We start from the raw sequence: 12,489 nt of genomic DNA on the forward strand, positions 1-12,489 counted from the left end.
TTACTATGGACGCCGTACTGAGGGCTCCAAACGCAGCATCCATATTATAAGGACAAACTAAAGAGATTGTAATAAAGTTTAATAATTAGTTCACATTTTGGGCATAGGAATATTTATTTAACCTCATTTCGTGTGCCCTGCTTAACTTAAGAATATATTGGCTTGGCTTCCAATTGACAAAGCTGGACGAGCAGCGCTGCGGCCAACGCTTATGTATCTAAATATGTATATTATATATATTATATACTGCTGCAGAGCAGCGGTCAAAGCTTATGCATAGGTGTATATAGGCGGCGCAAGCAGCGGCCGCGCATGAAAGAGAGAGTTATATGCTCACATGATAATCGAATGATCGGCCGCGCATGCAGACATGGGAATATTTGGACATAAACAAATGCCACAATGTTGCAGTGATGTAAGTGGTACAGTGTGTACCCGTTATGTGAGCATACTACATCTCCCTCCTTTTGAAAAATAACGTAATCTATTTATTATCTATATTATTTTGAAAATTATAAAACTAGTAATTTGTTTTTTTTTTTTTTTTGGTTAATATAGTAAATATTAAAAAAACTTAGTAAAATCGAAACTTGAAAAATTTATGCGACTATTTCCTATTATATATATATTGTTAGTATTTGTATTTCTATATTCATTATAATAGTAAAGAACATTTTTTTTTTTTGGAAAAGAAAAATTTGATGAAATTTTATTTTTTTCTTACGAATGGAGGATGGCCATCCTACAAAATCTATTCTATAGAAATTTTTCCTTATGAACTGTCTGAGTTTTGTTTTTTTGTATTTAAAATTGTTATATTATTATTAGGTTCTATCTTCTTTACCGTATAGGGTCCTGTATATTTAAAGTCTAGCTTATGATCTTTTTCATTATACCCTTGCAGGTATTATAATTTCAGTCAAAAGTTAGCAACGCAGTGAAGGAGGCACCTCCGACCATATAAAGTATATATATTCTTTATCAGGATCAACAGCCGAGTCGATCTAGCCATGTCCGTCTGTCCGTCTGTCCGTCTGTCCGTGTGTCCGTTTCTACGCAAACTAGTCTCTCAGTTTTGAAGCTATCTGAATGAAACTTTGCAGTTAGTCTTCTATATACTCTCACTCGTATATATGTCGGAACGGGCCGGATCGGACGACTATATCATATAGCTGTCATAGGAATGATCGGAAAATTTTTACAAAAAAAATTATAACATTTTTCGTTTTCAACAGAATTTGATCAAATTTGAGATATAGCTATTTCATATTATTCTACAATTTTGTGTAAAATTTGATGAAAATCGGACTAATATATCATATAGCTCCCATAGGAACGATCGAGAAATTTGAGAGGATTGAGAATGGCGGTGGCTGTTGTCGGAAGACTGACAATCGCGGTGGCGATAACATTTTTAGTTTTCAACAGAATTTAATCAAATTTGAAATATAGCCATTTCATATTATTCTAAAATTTTGTGTAAAATTTTATGAAAATCGGATTACTATATCATATAGCTCCCATAGGAACGTTCGAGAAATTAATACAATTAAATTTTTAAACTTTACATTAAATTTTTTACTTTACTTTAAACTTTAAACTTTATTAGTTTTCAGCTGATTTTCATCAAATTTGAGGTATAGCCATTTTATATAAGTCTTAAATTTTGTGTCAAATTTCATAAAAATCATATAGGTGCCATACAAACGATCGTTTGATGTAGAGGAAAATGCAAATCTGTGAATGTAAAACTGCAAATATAATATGTATAGGTGAATGAAATGAAAGAAGGTATTACTTTATTGTTTTTTAACACAAATATATATAATTTATATTGTATTTATTCTTAGTCATAGAAGTTCTATCTGCAAGGGTATATAAACTTCGGCGTGCCGAAGTTAGCTTCCTTTCTTGTTTTTTAATAAAACCTGGTCCCCTTTTTTTAATTCAAAATATAAGCTATTTTTGTCGTATCTATCTTTTTTTTTTTATTAGTTTCTAGCATTATTCTGGCTCTTTTATATGCCTGTTCTAATCTAAATTTAGATTTCTTAGCATAATCTTCTATATTATATAATGGTTCTATTCTATTTATGCTATTGAAATTGTTTGGTAAGTTTTGAGTTTTCCCAAATACCAATTCGTATGAACAAAAATCATGTGCCATAGAGGGGGTTGTGTTAATACAGTATACGAAGTATTGTAGCCATACATCCCAATCTGTTTTATCAACTGTGATATATGTATGTGCGTATGAACTCGTTAAGTGTTTTATAACTTCGCTCCACTGTTTCGACAGTCTGGTGATAGTGTGCAGTAGAATTTATGTTTTTGATATTCAAATTTTCACATAAATCTTCAATTATAGAATTTTTATATTCATTTCCCATGTCCGTAATGAACGTCTTCATTGGACCGTACTTCAGAATAAAATCTTCAAATACAGCTTTGGCTATTGCTTTTGCACTTTTATTTGGAATTGGTATTGCTACAAGGTATTTTGTTAAATCGCAGATAAAGGTAACTGCGTATTCATTCTCTTGTTCAGAATTAGGTAGTGGACCAATCGTGTCTACGATTACCCTGTCGAAAGCTGTTTGTGGCGTTTCAGTAATGGTTAATGGGGTCTTTGTATGAGTGGTTATTTTCGCTTTTTGGCATTTAAGACATTTTCGTATGTACTCTGTAATATATCGAGTCATACCTTTTCAAAAGTAATGCCTTTTGACCTTGGTCAAGGTTTTGGTAATGCCTGTATGACCTCCTTGAATTGGTTCATCATGGTATGTCGACATAATAGCTTCGTTTTCTTTTTCAGAATTTATTAGGGTCACCGGGTTGAGTAGCGCTACGCTCAATGTTTTTAATATTTTATTGCCCATTTTCTTGAAATTATCTATTGAAACGTGTTGATTTTATGTATACCGGCTTGCGGAAAACTGACCTAAGTCAAGGACTCCATTGGTATATAAATCGCTAACATCATATCTTGCAGTAATTTTTTTTTCCATGTTTAAATAGACAGCATATTTTTTTCGTGCAAGGTCACTACTTTACATACTTCGCCATTGTGTATGACTCCGTATACGGTGGGCTTTGAAGCTCTTTCTATAGATTGCCTAGGCAAGTCTATTTCTTTTTCTCCTGCGCAGGATTTCTGTCTACTTTGGTATCTTGTAGTAACTTTATTTACATATATTTCCGGTTATATTTTGTAAATCTTTGATAGTTATTCTTGATAACGCATAGGCTACCTGATTGTCTTTCCCCTTTAAATATTCAACTGTGAAGTTGTATTCTTCTCATTCTAGCCTCATACGTGTCAGTTTGGAACTTGAGTTTGTCATTGAGAACAAGTATGTTAAAGGTCTATGATCTGTTTTGATAGTGAAATGTTTGCCATAAATGTATGGTTGAAAAGGTAATATTGCCCAGTGTATTGCAGCTAGTTCCTGCTCGGTAGTACACATATTACATTTTCCTTTGGTAAAGGCTTTTGGTGCATATGCAATGGGAAGTTGGAGTCCGTTATGGTTTTGGGTTAAAACCGCTCCACATGCTTGCTTACTTGCATCAGTTCAGCTGTCCACTTAAAAGGTCATTCTTTTTACATAATCGTGTTATGTGCCGTGAATAGTCGGCGAAATTTGTTTGAATCGTCTGTATTCTCTTCGTCGTATTTCTTGCCGTCTGGAAGTATTCCTTTATCTGTGCACTTATGACCTAGAAAAGTCACCTCATGCATAAAGAATGGACATTATTGTGGATGTAACTTTAGGTTATATTTCCTACATTTCTTAAAAACTTCTGTTAAGTTTTAAGCATATGTTTTTCGGAGCAACCTATAACTATTAAGTCATCCATATAAAGGAATGCTTGTGAAGGTTCAAGTCCAGAGAATGCAATAGTCATCATTCTCTGAAATTAATTTGGAGCTATTTTTAAACAAAAAGGTAATCGCGTGAAGCGATACGAGCCATTGCTCGTTGAAAAGGAAGTTATATCTCTTGAGCTTTTTTTCAAGTTCTATTTGGTGAAATCTTGACAATAAATCAAGATATGAAAAGTATTTTGGTCGACCTAGTTGATCTAAAATATCATCAATTCTAGGAGTGGAAATTTATCGGACAGTAATTTTTTATTAATCTGACGATAGCCAATCACTAATCGCCACTTCTTTTCTTCGGAACATAGAGCTGGGACAATTAATAATGGGCTATTGTATTTAGATACAGAGTGTTCGACAATCCCGTCGGTGATTAATTTTCCGACTTGCTTTTGAATTTCATTCACCTGACTATGTGGGCTTCTATAGTTTTTTATGTATACGGGTTCATCATCTTTTAATCTCAGTTTTTGTTTGCTCTGGTACTTGCTATATAAATTCCATGCTCAATTTCTTGAGTTGGAATTAATACACTGTCCTCTTTTGAATTTAATTTTGGCAAAAGAATTGAGTTATTGCCAGAACTGTATGTTATTGGAACATTGGAAATTTTAAATTGTTTGGTCTTATTCTTATCTTATATCTTCAGATGGCTGAAAGTCTAGTTGACAGTTGAAGTTTTTAATGAAATCAATTCCTAATATGTCATCACAAGGGACAGCTAAGTTTAAGTCTACGATATGAAAATCGTGTGGAATTATGTACTTTGTAGTCTGTATTTCAATTGATGTTTGTAATTTCTTGGCTTATTCCCGGTATATCTATTATGTTATTTTTTTGTGTTTTGAAATATATCGGAATTTTCTTTTACTATGGAGATTTCGCCACCTTTGTCTACCAAAAATACAAAGTTATTGTAATAAAGAACCGAGTGTGTTGTCCAGTTGCTTCTGTGCAACTGTTTAAAAATTTAAAAACGGCGTCATTCATTGTGTTGAAATTGCCGGCTTGCATGATAAGTTTTACCTTATCAATCGTGCAGTTTTTAGTCATTGCTTTCACTGCGTGCTGTGTGGAATAACTTCTTGCTAATTCTAGTGTTAAGCCGTCTGTTATGTACGCACTTTCTAAAGCCTTCGTCATCTGCTCAATCTCTGATGTGTATGATTGGCAGTTTTATTGCGTTGCTGTAGATTCATCAGCTTTTTTGACAATACTTCTAAAGTCTCGACTTTGACGTTACTTTTTAATTTGGCAATTACTTCACCTACCGTTGTTTCGTTTTCTATCAGATTTCTGACTACACCCTTTAGCTTTGCCTTTATTATAGAGCCAGCTAGGTTTTCGTGTTCGCCTTTTATTGACTCTATTAATGTAATGCATCAATGAAACTGGTTAAATTTTCTGCTTTACCATCGAAAACTGCTTTGATGCAGTGTTAATGAAGTCAATATTTGTTTGTGCCATTTTGAAGTTATTGTTCTCAGTTATGCTTGCGCTTGAGTCTGAGTCTGAGTCTGAGTCTGAGTCTGTGGTATTATCTACGTTTGATAATAAAACGGCTGGGATAGTAAGGTATTTAAATCTTCTTCCCTTATTTCCACGTTGAACTCTTCTGACTTTGTCTGATCGACGCCAGTTGGCTCTTCTAATGTTAATTGTTCATCGGTTTCAACTGTTATTGCGGTATTAAGAATGGTCGATACAGAGATATCTAAATTGAATTTTTTCTTTTATCGATATTAGATTTTCTCAGAGCCTTAGCAAAAATTTGTATACTTTTGACCAATTATCATCATTTAATTTTTCTCGTAGCCCATGTATTAATGTACGCGCCTCGTTAAAGCCGTTTAATATTATTTCTGCATGTTTCTTTATTGTGCTCCCTTGAATTGGTCTATTTTAATTAAGGGATTTGTATGATTTATCGAATTCTGTTTTTATTTTATTCAGTTTCGCATACAAATTGTTCCATTCCATAGTAATCTTATCTATGTAGTTTTACCATAAGGATCGTGGTTTTACCGAATATAGGATGGTAATCCACGAACACGACCATCGACGTCCGAAAAGTACAATTTTTTCAATAATTTCTTGGATATTCATATTATTATTATTATTATTAAGAGTATATGCACCCAATATAGGTCTTTATTGTTTGGTTCTACTTTGTTAATAACATTAGCAGTGGAGTCCACTGACTTAACGTCTACAATTACCATTTTGGGTAGATAAACTCCTAATATATAGGAATTATTATAATTACTATGATTTTCTGTAGAGAATTTAATTATTTTATTATTTTTTATTCAGTTCAAGAAATTTTAAATAGATATATGTAAATATTCCTATTTTTGCATATTTCCCATTCTTTTTCTCCAGGGGCCACTGAGAAATCTCATCGGAATAAAGACAAAAAAAAAAAAATTTGCATTGTCTGCCAGTCGGATTTACAAACAGATCTTAATAATATTCAAACATGGTGCCGTGTAATCTTATTAAACTTAAACGGCTCGAAATGCAAGTTAATGACATTCTCTCGTGTCGTTACTAAGCTTGCTACTTACACGCTGAACTGCTGCTCTTTGGAAAGAATTAATTCTGTTGATGATTTGGGCGTCCGCTTGGACCCAAAACTTGACTCGTCTATGGTGAATAGAGCCAGGGGTGTGCTTGGATTTATTAAACGGTGGTTCAAGGAATTCAATGACCCCTATGTTACTAAATCCTTATATACTTTTTTATTTAGTCCTATCTTAGAATATGGATGCTGCGTTTATACCCCTAGTACGGCGTCCATAGCAACCGCATCAAGTCGTTTCAAAAGAACATTTTACTTTTCGCTCTACGCGGTTTAAATTGGGATGCAAACCAAAGATTACCTTCCTACTGTAACAGACTCCTATTAATAAATTTACCTTCCTTAGCCAATCTTAGAACGATGCTAGGAATAACCTTATCCATGGTGATGAGGAAAGTGCTGACTTGGTTAGTCAGCTCAATTTCCACGGACCATTTAGAACTACTAGATTCTATATCCCATTAGTGTTGCGCCACTGTAGAACCTCCTTTGAACTGCATGAACCTTTTAGAGAGTTATGTGAAAATTATAATATTTAAATTGGGATGCAAACCAAAGATTACCTTCCAACTCTAGTAGACTCCTATTAATAAACTTGCCGTCCTTAGGCAATCGTAGAACGATGCTAGGGATAACCTTTATTTTTCACCTTATACATGGTGATGTGGAAAGTGCTGACTTGTTAGTGTTGCGCCACTGTAGAACCTCGTTCGAGCTGCATGAATATGTGAATATGTGCAAATTATAATGATTTGTACACACTACTCTCTGTGTCTCCCCCTTTTTAAGTTGTTTACCTCATCTTTAGAATCCACAGAATTTCCCCTTATTTGATAGGAATCTTTTGTTATTCCTCTCCACAAAAAAGGTAGCAAATCGGATGGCAGTAACTATAGGGGTATCTGTAAGTTATCGACTATCCCTAAAGTCTTCGAGAATGTAATCACTCCTCACTTGCAACACTTATGCAGTTCTATAATTTTTCCATGCTAGCGTGGTTTTATGAGGCGAAGATCAAACACAACTGATCCTTTGCAACTTATCTCATTTGTTAATGGAGGCTTTCAATGTAACCTTTAAACCGATGTGATCTACTTGGCATTTAGTAAAGCTTTCGAATCGGTTAATCACTCCCTTCTTGTAAGGAAACTCGATTCTATAGGATTTCCTGGTGATCTTCTTATGTGGATTTTAAGTTATCTTAGTGACAGGACTCAAAAGGTTATGTTCAAAACTGCTCTATCCGTTAGCCTCAGTGTCACGTCTGGCGCCCCACAAGGTTGCCACATGAGACCATTGTTATTCACACTGTTTATCAATGACCTGCCGCAGGTTCTAACAAAATCTTGAGTACTTATGTATGTTGATGGCGTTAAACTTTGCGTACAGTATAGGGATAGTTCAAGCCAGTCAGAGTTACAATTGGATCTTAACAACTTTCACGCGTGTTGTCACGCTAACTCTTTACATCTCAACAGCTCTAAATGCAAACTGATGACATCCCTGTTTTCCACATATATGCTTAACGACTGCGCTTTGGAAAGAATCTCTCTTGATGACGATATAGATGTCCGACTCGATCCTAAACTTTCGTTCTCCGAACCTATTTCTCGCATGGTTAACAAAGCCATAAACTTGCTGGGATTCATTAATTTGTGATCGAAGGTAGTCTCCTTATGTAACAAAGACGCTCTTCACGTCATTATTGACTCTTTTAGTGGAGTATGGTTCATGCCTTTGGAGTCCTCAATTTTGAGTCTATAGTAAGCGCATTGAATCTGATTGCCCTCCGTGGCTTAACCTGGGATGCTGATTTAAGATTGCCGTCTTACTCAAGTAGACTTCTCTTAGTTAATTTTCCCTCCCTAGCTGACCGTGGAACGATTCACGGGGACGTAGAAAGCCCCTGTCTGCTTGGTCAGCTCAATTTCCATGTTCCCCGACTAACATCTAGAACTTATTTTCCTTTTGTAGTACATCAGTGTAGGAGAGAGTTTGAGGTACATGAACCATTCAGGGTTTTATGTACCGATTACAATCGCCTCTTTAAATATGTTGATGGCATTGAAAGCCTCTCTAAATTAAAAACCTTATAACTTGTAGAATTAGCTTGTAATGTATCTAAATTTTTCTCGTTATATCAATTATTTCCCTTCTCTCGCGTCTATCTATTTCGTAAACGTACCGTACGTCACACGGTTGGGCAGAAGGTGGACTTGGGATTCGCGACCGAAAAAACGAAATGAAATAAAATGTTTCGTTTTCAAACATAAAACTAAAAACAATACTTTTCCTCTTTTAATCACCAAACGAAATGTTACATTAAAGGAAGCCATCTGGTGGCGAAACGGAGTTCGCCGGGCTTGAAAGTATATGAATGAAATGAAAGAAGGAATTACTTACTTATTTTTGAACATAAATAAGTAAAATTTTTATTGTATTAATTCCTAGTGATCGAAGTTGTATCTGAAATGGTATATAAACGTGTCGATTGGCGCTGATACACTATAGAGGCAAGTCTAGCTCAGGCGACGGGTATACTATACCGCGCCAAGCTCTATATAAAGCGGACCACAGACGTATTTCGGCATTCAGGCGGGCGGAAATTGGATAAGATAGTCTGACAACATCCAGTAGTCAGGAGCAAAGTTACTATTGGCTTCATTGTAGTTAGTTCCCTAGGTGATTTTCTTTCGTGGGTGATTTTTGAGTCCATTAATAAAATCTCTGTGGGACGACTTTTGATTCCAACAACAACTTCTTTCGTGGATGCTCTTTCGAGTCCAACAATTGCTTCTTCCACTTTGCTCGCGGATGACTTCCGGGTTTGACAACCGCAAACCATCGGGTTCCTAGCCGACACTAGGGACGGAATCGCACCGGTGTTATTCTTCTCTCTCTTCCACAGGTGCGTCACGACAACCAGAGCCAACCAAGACGAGCGAAGTCGAACGACGACCAACAAACCCAACTGCTGTAGCCGAAGCACTCCGTTAGATTTACTCCTTGTAACCACCTACAAGTAATAAACTAATTAAGATACTACTTACGGCATAAATCCGCGGTGTTTGGCTTGGAAAATCGGGTCGGAATCTCTTTCAGATACTATGCCTGAAGCAAATATTTTCCTAAGAGGTTCTTGTTCGTCCCTCTGCTACCCAAACAACGACAGATCGTTACAACTAATTGACTTTGGAGAAGCCGCCACCGAAACTACAGGTTGGCTTATATACATTGTTTATTTTGAAAATAAAAGAATACATATTGAATTAAATAATTAAGTTCTTAATTCCTTAGGCAAATGCGCACAAAATTGTTAAAATAAGTACATAAAATGCATCCGCCAATGATATATTGCCCCTTTGAACAGCTGCTGGATGGTCTCCTAGATAATACAAAAAATTATTATTTATATACATATCTAAAAGATTTTCCTTGACTGACCTTTTAAAATGTGGACATTTACCGACTTTGGATTTGCGTTTGATGGTAAGCAGGAATATTTCCCTGAATCAGAAATTCGAGCACGTTGAATTAAAAGGTAAGATGTTGTTATGTCTCCCTTTTCTGTGATAACGGAAACTCCTCCCCGAGGGGAGTCATAGTTTATCTCCTGGAAATATAGCATTAAGGTTAGATAATATGTGAAATTGTTTGCATTTTACAAATTCAAAATCAAAGGTTTTTTAGGTTTTGTTTTTTTAACTGCCTAAGTGAATACATTAATTTTAATTATATGAAAAACACATACTTTATAGAAGCTGGTTAAAAGTTTAGAGCTACTACTCCTACTACTACTATAAAATATTGGAAGCCAAGCAACCGGGACAGGTTAGATCTTTTTCACTAATTAGGGTCATTAATTTGATATTAGAAATTAGTGTTATCTTTAACCTGCCATTCTCTTAAAAGGGTTGGGTAATAAAAATTAATAATAGGGGTCGCTGATTGAATGGTGTGAGGTCACGTGAGAAACGTGTGTGAAAATGGCATCGGCTCACTCGATACGGATAAGAGTGCGACGGAGCAATATCGCAACGTGTTTAATCATTTTCTCGTGATCGAATACCACACAAACAAGTGATGAAGGATGATTTACGCTTCTGTCTGTTAAGGAAACAAAAAAGAAAACCCGTGCGATCTTTACCAAAATAGGATCATTTCTGTGTTATCACCTTCCACTAAAGGACATTCACCGGAGATCAAAAGCTAAAAAGGGATGGATGGTAAAAGGGTGCATTTATTTCATCCCCAAAAATATATTAGGCCTTTCACATATACCATTTACATTCTTCTTCAGCGTTCGCAAACAGTAACGACATGATTGAGAATTCAGTGGTTCAACGTAGAAGAGCCTATACAATGCACCCATTAATTAAGATTTCTGACTCCTGAAGAATGAAAGTAGCTCGCCCAACCTTTCATACCTCCACAATGGTATGTGTCCGCACTCAAGAATAAAACGCTTTACACAAAATTGTCCCTTCTTCTTTATCGTAAGAACAAATATTGTAAAATCATGCATTCTACCGCCACCATGCTTGACTGTAGGTTTTCGATTTTTATCGTGCAGCTCTGTATTTAGTTGACGCCAAGAATGCTTCATTCCATCCGGCCCAATGTTAACCGAAAATGTTGATCTTGAACTCGTCTATTAAAATAAGATCATTCCAGAACGATAACGGTTGAGTTAAATTGCCATCGACAAATTTAAGCCTGCGCTTCTGATTATTCTGAGTAATAAAATGCTTTGTTAAAAGTTGTCTTTCCGCAATACGCGGCGGACGTTTTCTACTGGACTCCTTTTTCCATTTCATGCTCAAATCTAAAGAACGTTCTGGTGCCCAATTTTTGCAATTAATTAATTAATTTTTGCGTATAATTCGCCTCTTCCCCATCTATGTAAAAGTTTTTTTCTGAGCATTTTAGCCTTTATCTCAAAAACGATTTTCTCGAACGAAGCATTGGATGATATATTGGACAGTACTAGTGCTCAGATTGACCATTTCAACAATACTTAGATTAGTTTTTTCATTTTTTACATATATTGACGTTGGTGCACTACGGTCAGTACACTCAAGTGGCCGTCTGACACCAGGCAACTGCCTGTTTGGGTTAGGTGTTAGTAGGCGCGATGGAAACCATAGGACAGAATTCGAGGAAATTGACTACCAGCGTGCTGCCCCAGGTTGTTAGCTTGCATGTTTACTAAGTTTGATAGTATTAAAAATTTTAATTTGGAGGACTAGGGAGATAAGTGTGTACAAATCATTATAGGAGGTTCTACAGTTGCGCAATACAAGTGGTATATAAGATCTATTACTTCTAGATGGTACGTGGAAATTGAGCTGATTCAACAAGTCCGCACTTTCAACATCACCATGGATAAGATTATAAATATACGGTAAGTTTATTAAGAGGAGTCTATTTGAATAGGAAGATAATCTTTGGTTTGCATCGTGGAAATTGAGCTGATTCAACAAGATCGCACTTTCAACATCACCATGGATATGATTATAAATATACGGTAAGTTTATTAAGAGGAGTCTATTTGAATAGGAAGATAATCTTTGGTTTCCATCCCAATTTAAACCGCGTAGAGCGAAACGTAAGAAGTTCTTTTGAACTGACTCGATGCGTTTACTATGGACGCCGTACTGAGGGCTCCAAACGCAGCATCCATATTATAAGGACAAACTAAAGAGATTGTAATAAAGTTTAATAATTAGTTCACAGCCCTGCTTAACTTAAGAATATATTGGCTTGGCTTCCAATTGACAAAGCTGGACGAGCAGCGCTGCGGCCAACGCTTATGTATCTAAATATGTATATTAATGTATATATACCGCTGCAGAGCAGCGGTCAAAGCTTATGCATAGGTGTATATAGGCGGCGCAAGCAGCGGCCGCGCATGAAAGAGAGAGTTATATGCTCACATGATAATCGAATGATCGGCCGCGCATGCAGACATGGGAATATTTGGACATAAACAAATGCCACAATGTTGCAGTGATGTAAGTGG

General features: G+C 35.8%; 1 long non-coding RNA gene across 1 annotated transcript; it reads right to left on the minus strand.

Annotated features, from left to right (window-relative positions):
• Nucleotides 1–9,687: 9,687 nt before the first annotated feature.
• Nucleotides 9,688–11,699, minus strand: LOC147644259 (uncharacterized). Its single transcript, XR_015270877.1, has 2 exons — nt 9,912–11,699; nt 9,688–9,852 (listed from the first exon to the last, which is right to left on the minus strand). It is a non-coding gene; the product is annotated as an uncharacterized LOC147644259 (long non-coding RNA).
• Between the last annotated feature and the right edge of the window lie 790 nt (nt 11,700–12,489).

The sequence above is a fragment of the Drosophila serrata genome, unplaced genomic scaffold, assembly GCF_035046125.1.
Source record: "Drosophila serrata isolate PLE 108 unplaced genomic scaffold, ASM3504612v1 contig_208, whole genome shotgun sequence".
NCBI lineage: Eukaryota > Metazoa > Arthropoda > Insecta > Diptera > Drosophilidae > Drosophila > Drosophila serrata.